Source organism: Panthera onca, chromosome X, assembly GCF_046562875.1.
Source record: "Panthera onca isolate mPanOnc1 chromosome X, mPanOnc1 haplotype 2, whole genome shotgun sequence".
In the NCBI taxonomy this organism is placed as follows: Eukaryota; Metazoa; Chordata; class Mammalia; order Carnivora; family Felidae; genus Panthera; species Panthera onca.
Genome location: NC_138357.1, coordinates 83,637,794 through 83,646,228, shown reverse-complemented (window position 1 = coordinate 83,646,228; position 8,435 = coordinate 83,637,794). Strand labels below are relative to the sequence as shown.

Sequence of the window (8,435 nt, the reverse complement as noted above, 5' to 3'; positions counted from 1 at the left end):
TTTTTGCCTCAAGTTTTTATTTAAATTCCAGTTAGTTAATATATAGTGTAATATTAGTTTCAGGTGTAGAATTTAGTGATTCAACACTTCCATACAACACCCAGTGCTCATCACAACAAGTCCCCTCCTTAATGTCCATCACCTATTTCACCCATCCCCCACCCACCTCCCTTCTGGTAACCATCAGTTTATTCTCTATAGTTGAGAGTCTGTTTCTTGGTTTTCCTCTCTTCCCCCCACCATGTTTGTTTGTTTTGTTTCTTAAATTCCACATATGAGTGAAACCATATATTTGTCTTTCTCTAACTGACTTATTTCACTTAGCATAATACCCTCTAGCTCCACCCACGTCATTGCAAATGGCAAGATTCCGTTCTTTTTTATGGGTGAGAAATATTCCATTGTGTGTGTGTGTGTGGGTGTGGGTGGGTGGGTGTGTGTGTGTGGGTGTGGGTGGGTGTGTATATATATACATACCACATCTTCTTTATCCATTCATCAGTCAATGGACATTTGGGTTCTTTCCATAATTTGGCTACTATAGATAATGCTGTAAACATCAGGGTGCACGTATCCCTTCAAATTAGTATTTTGTGGTTTTGGGGTAACTACCTAGTAGTGCTATTGCTGGATCACAGAGTAGTTCTATTGTTAACTTTTTGAGGAACCTCCATACTGTTTTCCAGAGTAGCTGCACCAGTTTGCATTCCCACTAACTGTGTAAAAGTGTTCCCCTTTCTCCGTATCCTCGCCAACACCTGTTGTTTCCTGTGTTAATTTTAGCCATTCTGACTGGTGTGAGGTGATATTTCATTGTAGTTTCCATTTGTGTTTCTTTGATGATGAGTGATGTTGAACATCTTTTCACGTGTCTGTTAGCCATCTATATGTCTTCTTTGGAAAAATGTCTATTTATGTCTTCTGCCCATTTCTTCAATGGATTATTTGTTTTTTGGGTGTTGAGTTGTGTAAGTTCTTTATATATTTTGTATTCTAACCCTTTATCAGATATGTCATTTGCAAATATTTTCTCCCATTCTCTGGGTTGCCTTTTAGTTTTATTGATTGTTTCCTTTGCTGTGCAGATGCTTTTTATCTTGATGAAGTCCAAATGATTTATTTTTGCTTTTGTTAATCCCTTGCCTCCAGAGACAAGAAGTTGCTAGAAGTAAGAAGGTGCTACAACTGACGTAAAAGAGGTTGCTATGTTCTCTAGAATTCTGATGGTTTCCAATCTCACATTAAGGATTTTCATCCATTTTGAATTTATTTTTCTGTATGGTGTAAGAAAGTGGTCCAGTTTCATTCTTTTGCATATTGCTGTCCAGTTTTCCCAACACCATTTGTTGAAGAGACTTTCTCCCATTGCATATTCTTTTCTACTTTGTTGAAGATTAATTGACCATATAGTTGTGGGTTCATTTCTGGGTTTTTTATTCTGTTCCACTGACCTATGTGTCTGTTTTTGTGCCAGTACCATATAGTCTTGATCACTACAACTTTGTAATATAACTTGAAGTCTGAAATCATGATGTCTCCAGCTTTTCTTTTCTTTTTCAAGATTGCTTTGACTATTCAGGGTCTTTTGTGGTTCCATACAAATGTTAGGACTGTTTGTTTTAGCTCTGTGAAAAATGCTGGTGATTAATAGGGATTACATTAAACGTGTAGATTGCTTTGGGTAATACAGACATTTTAACAATAGTCTTTATTTCAATCCATAAGCACGGAATGTCTTTCCATTTCTTTTTGTCAACTTCAATTTCTTTCATCAATGCTTTATAGTTTTCAGACTACAGGTCTTTCACTTCTTTGATTAGGTTTATTCCAACATATGCTTTGGGTTTTGGTGCAATTGTAAGTGGGACTGATTCCTTAATTTCTCTTTCTGCTAGTTCATTATTGGTGTATAGAAATGCAACAGATTTCTGTACCTTGATTTTGTATTCTGCAACTTTACTGAATTCGTGCATCAGTTTTAGCAATTTTTTGGTGCAGTCTTCGGGGTTTTCTATATAGAGTATCATGTCATCTGTAAGCAGTAGAAGTTTGACCTCTTCCTGTCTGATTTGGATGACTTTCATTTCGTTGTGTTGTCTGCTGTGGCTAGGACTTTCCAGAACTATGTTAAATAACAATGGTGACAGTGGACACCCCTGTCTTGTTCCTAACTTTAGAGGAAAAGCTCTGTTTTCCCCCCACTGAGGATGATATTAGCTGTGCATTTTTCATATATGGCCTTTATTATGTTGAGGTATATTCCCTCTATCACTGCTTTGTTGAGGTTTTCTATCATGAATGGACGTTGTAGTTTTTCAAATGTTTTTTCTGCATCTATTGAGAGGATCATATGGATCTTATCCTTTCTTTTATTAAGGTGGTGTATCACATTGACTGATTTGTGAATATTGAACCACCCCTGCAGCCCACTTGATCGTGGTGAATGATTCTTTTAATGTACTGTTGGATTTGATTTGCTAGTGTTTTGTTGAGAATTTTTGCATCTATGTTCTTCAGGGATATTGGCCTGTAGTTCTCATTTTTAGTGGGATCTTTGTCTGATTTTGGAATCAGGGTAATGCTGGACTCATAGAATGAGTTTGGAATTTTTCCTTCCTTTTCCATTTTTTGCAATAGTTTGAGAATAAGTATTAACTCTTCTTTAAATGTTTGGTAGAATTTCCCTGTGAAGCCATCTGGCCTTGGACTTTTGTTTTTTTGGAGATTTTTGATTACTAATTCAATTTCTTTGCTGGTTTCCAGTCTGTTCAAGTTTTCAATTTCTTCCTGTTTCAGTTTTGGTAGTTTGTATGTGTCTAGGAATTTGTCCATTTCTCACAGGCTGTCTGATTTGTTGGCATATAGAATTTCATAATATTATAACTGTTTGTATTTCTGTGGTGTTAGTTCTTATTTCTCCTCTTTCATTTGTGATTTTATTTATTTGGGTCCCTTCTTTTTTGTTTTTGGTAAGTCTGACTAGGGGTTTATCAATTTTATTAATTTTTTCAAAGAACCAGCTCCTGGTTCCATTGATCTGTTCTAATTTTTTTTTTAGTTTCTGTATCATTTATTTCTCTCTTATCTTTATCATTTCCCTTCTTATGCTGGCTTGGGCTTCATTTGTTTTCTATTTCTAGCTCCTTTAGAGGTAAGATTAGATTATTTATTTGAGATTGTTCTTTCTTCTTGAGGTAGGTCTGTATTGCAATAGACTATGGAATTTTCCAGGGTTTTTAGGAGTCACAGCATTTGCATCATTGATTTTTCATGTCCCACATTGTTGGTACCCTACCCAATGGCCATCCTTCAGTTTCCCCCTCCCTGATACACCCCCATTTCTGTTGATATTTAGGGAAATCCTAGACTTCACGGGAGCTGGGATCTCAAATGAAGACCCACAAAATGTCAGCCCCCAATTTTTATTACATTCAAAAGACATCACAATTACTTAGCTTGTTATAAAAGTTTCTACATGTGTAATCTCAATTTCTGCATTTAGTTTGTCTTGGACTAGTAACCAACAGTTTGTAGACTAGCACCAGCCCAGGGGCCAGACTCTGAGTGGCACTGGTCTGAGCTAACTAATCATGGTAATTCTAATTCCCTCACCAAATGATTGGTTTGGGCATGGACAAAAAACATGGACAAGAGGGTATGTTTACTGGGGATGTCTAGGAAAATTTCTCTTGTTCTTAATAAGGGACACATGACATTTATAATCTTTCTTCCAGCCTTTTGATGTTAGTGTATGACCATGTGATGCCTGAGTAGCTACAGCTATCCTGGCATCATAAGGTGAAGGACCAACAGGCAGAGGATAGTGGAACAAGATGGCAAGGATGAAAAATGGTTGAACAAAGTTTCAATTGTGTACTGATCCACCAGACATACCAGGTGTCATTCTAAATCTAGCTTCATTTTTTTGTATTTTAATTTAATTTTTTTTTCAAGCTTCCATTCACTTTATTTTTCTTGTGAGGTGACCACAGCCAGAGCCTGGGTCCTCTGCACAGAGACTCTGGGTTGGGTCTTTACAAGACCCAGTGAATTCCTGATAGGGAGACTTGGTGAACACAGTCTCTTTCCAAAGGTCAGGCATGAGATAGCTGTAGGTCTTGGAAATGGCATCAAAAGTAGCCTTGGTGAAGTTGCCCAGGGTGGCAGTGCACCCCCTGGCTGAGGTGTAGCAGTCAATACCAGCCAGCAGCAGCAGCTTCTTGGGCACAGGGACTGAGACAATGCCAGTGCCTCTCGGGGGCAGGGATGAGGTGCACCAGCACAGAGCCACAGCAGCCTGTCACTTTGCATGGGACAGTGTGGGGCTTGCAGATCTTGTTCCCCCAGTAGCCTCGCCACACGGGAACCATGGAAAGCTTGGACAGGATGATGGCCCCAAGGATGGCAGTGGCTACCTCTTTGGAGCACTTAACACCCAGACCGACGTGTCCATTGTAATCTCCGATGGCAACAAATGCCTTGAACTTGGTTCGCTGGCCAGCGTGGGTCTGCTTTCGCAAAGGCATAATCTTTGAAACCTCCTCCTTGAGGGACACCCCCAGGAAAAAGTCAATGATCTCAGATTCCTTGATGGGCAGGGAGAAGAGATAGATGTCCTCCAGGTATTTGATCTTCATGTCCTTGACCAGGTGGCCCAGCTTGGTGATGGGGATCCACTCCTCGTTCTCAGCCTTGCCTCCGTGAGCTCCGCTGCCCCGGCCCTGGCCCGGGATGCCCCTGCCTGCCGAAGCCTCCCCGGAAGCCGCCAAAGCCTCCCATTCCAGGGCCTCGGGGCCCTCCCGGTCCTCCAGCAGGCCCGGCGTCATCCGCCATTTGGTATTTTCCCAGAGAAGCAACTGTATTTTAATTTTAAATTAATATACAGTAAATTTGATTTTTTGTGTGTACAGTTCCATGAATTTTAACACATACAGAGATTCACGTAACCACCAACATAATCAGGATACCGAATAGTTCCATCATCCCATAAAACTCCATCATGCTATTGCTTTGAAGTCACACCCTCTCTCCACTCCTAACCACTGATCTGTTCTCCATCGCTATATTTTTGTCCTTTCAAAAATGTCATATAAATGGAAGCAAACAGTACATAACATTTTGAAGTCATCTTCTTTCACTCAGTACAATGCTTCTGAGATTCATTCAAGTTCTTGCATATTCATTCCTTTTTATTGATAAGTAGTATTCCATTGGATGGACATATCACACTTTATCCATTCATCACTTAAAGGGTATTTGGGTTGTTTCCAACTTTCGGTGATTATGAATAGAACACTTCTAAAAATTTTATGTACAGGTTTTGTGTGAACACAGGTTTTTATTTCTCTAGGGCAAATAACTAGGCTTGGCATTGCTGGGTTATATAGTAAGTATATACTTAACTTTATAAGCTGCCTGTTTTCCAGGGTGTCTATAGCATTTTGTATCCTCGCCAGCAATATAAGAAAGTTCCAGATGTTTCCCTATATTTTCCTTTAAAAATCTTATAGTTTTATGATTTACATTCAGATCTGTGATCAATTCTGAGGTAATTTTGGTATTAAGTATGAGGTTTTAGTCAAAGTTCATTTCTTATATATGGATGTCCAATTGTTCTAATATCATTTGTTGAAAAGACTGTCATTTCCCCCATTGAATTCTTTGTACCTTTGTCACAAATCAATTGACCATATTTGTGTGGGTCTATTTCTGAATTTCCTATTCTGTTGCATTGGTCTATATGTCTGTCCCTTCACCAACACCACACTGTCTTGATTGCTGTAGCTATTTGGTAAGTCTTAAATTCGGGTGGTGTGACTCCTCCAAGTTTATTAATCTTTTCAAAATCATTTTGATTATTCTACTTCCTTTACCATTCTATATGAATTTTAGACTCAACCCAACTCTATTTTACAAAAAATCTTGAGATTTTTATAGGAACTGCATTAAATCTATAGACCAACTTAGGGAGAACTGACATCTTTAATATTTTGAGTGTTCCAGTCCATAAACATGGTATGTTTCTCCAGTTATTTAGGTCTTTGGAAATTTCTTTCATCAGAATTTTATAGGTTTAAGCATATAGATCCTGTATATGTTTTTTTCTTTTTTAAATGTTTTTTCAATTTTGAGAGAGAGAGAGACAGAGCACAAGCAGGGGAGGGGCAGAGAGAGAGAGAGGGAGACACGGAATATGAAGCAAGCTACAGGCTCTGAGCTGTCAGCACAGAGCCCAATGTGGGGCTTGAACCCATGAGCCATGAGATCATGACCTGACCCAAAGTCGGACACTTAACCGATTGAGCCACCTAGGCGCCCCAAGATCCTATACATGTTAGATTTTTCCCTAAGTATTTCATTTTCTAGAGCTACTATAAATAGTACTGTTTATTGCTAGTATACAGAAATGTGACTGATATCTGTGTGTTGATCTTGTATTCTGCAACCTTGCTAAATTTACTTATTAGTTCTAGGGGTGTGTGTGTGTGTGTGTGTGTGTGTGTGTGTGTGTTATTTTGGGTTGTCATCTGTAAATAGGGATGGTTTTATTCATCCCCTCTCCTTTCTTCTCCTCTCCATCCCTAACCGCCTACAGTTGAGCTGCCTAATTCAGATGAAATATAAGAGTGGAGGATAAATAGAGTTGTTATAGGTCATCTGCAAATTATTCAAGTTGCTTTGAAGTCATTCTACAGCAAGGTGACAAAAATATTACATACAAATGATGTGATCATGTACTATGAAAAATGGTAAAGCAATAACAAAAATTTTACAATAATAAATATTACAAAAATACCAGTACTTATGTGCCAGGGACTGTTCCAATTATTGTACATAAACAAACTTTTGTAATCACAACCCCATGATATGGGTACTATTATCCCCATCTTACAGATGTGTAAACTATAAATGGCAAAGGTGGGCACAAACCCAGGTAGTCTGGCTCCATTGCTTACACCCTTAATCATTACCCATTGGAACAGAAGTTTTTAGAAATGGACTCTACAATATCTGAGAGATTAGTATGATTTCAAATAAGTAAAACATTGACTATTCAACAATTATATAGAAATAATTGGATAGGTATTGGGAAAAATTAAAGTTGGAAACCTACATTTATACTATACATCAAAATAAAACCCATATGGAACATGCATTTAAAGGTGAAAATTAAAACCATAAAGGTGCTAAAAGAAAACATAGAGTAAGAATTTTATAATCTTAAGGTGGGGAAATGTTTTCAAAGTACAGCACATAAGCCATCTATTATACATGAAATAATCAGGGATGCCTGGGTGGCTCAGTCGGTTAAGTGAACAGCTCAGAGCCTGGAGCCTGCTTCAGATTCTGTGTCACCCTCTCTCTCTGCCCCTTCTCCACTTGCATTCTTTCTCTCTCTTAAAAAGAAATAAACATTAAAAACAAAGAAATAATCAGTAATTTGATTATATAAAATATTTTAAATTTGTATATTCTAAGAAATTTACAAGTTAAAAGACAAACTGAGGAAAGTATCTGTGACAGGAAGCCAAAGTGTTATTATCCACAATATAAACAGAACTATTCCAAATCAATAAGAAAATACTAAATTCAATAAAAACCTGGGCAAGCAACACAAACAGGCTACATATTTGAAAAAAGAAGAATACAAATGGCTACGAAACAAATTAAGAGGTGTTCAATTTCACCAAAACATCAAAAACATGAAAATGAAAGCAATGACATATCACCTTGTATCAGATTAGCAATGATAAAATAAGGGAAAATACACAGCTTTGGTAAGGGTATGGGGAAAAAAGCATTCTCATACTCTGGTACTAGGAATATGAATGTGTATAATATCTTTGGGAGGGAGAACTGGCAATATCTATCCAGTTGCAAAATGTGCATACCCATTGCAGCAATTTCATTTCCAGGCATTTGTCTTACAGAAGTACATACATGTACAAAGCTATTTACAAGGATGTTCATTTTAGCACTCTATAATGATGAAAGCTCAGTAACAATCCAAAGAAGCATCTACCCTATGCAAATAATTAAAAACCAGTGTATACCTTTAAATATTGACATATTAAGAAACTCATAACTGAGTGTTATCTATTTATTTCTGAGGATTCTCAAGGGATTTCATATAGGGTGACTAAAATGGGCATAATCATAATGCTTGCCTTACAGGGCTTTTTATTCATTCAATCTTTCAAAAAATATTTATTGAAAAGATACAATTGTCAGGCACTATGATAGGTGCTGGGGTACAAATATAAACAAAAAGGACATGGACCCTGCTCTCAAGAAGATCACTGTTTAGTGTAGGGTGTATGTGGGGTGTGTGTGTGTGGGCAGGGAGAAGGAACAGACATTAATCACACAACTGTACAGTTGTCTTGGGTGCCTAGGAAGGCAAATAGCAGAATATTATTAAAGTATTACAGGGT

General features: G+C 37.7%; 1 pseudogene; it reads right to left on the bottom strand.

Annotated features, from left to right (window-relative positions):
• Positions 1–3,966: 3,966 nt before the first annotated feature.
• LOC145713790 (small ribosomal subunit protein uS5 pseudogene) lies at positions 3,967–4,833 on the bottom strand (annotated as a pseudogene).
• Between the last annotated feature and the right edge of the window lie 3,602 nt (positions 4,834–8,435).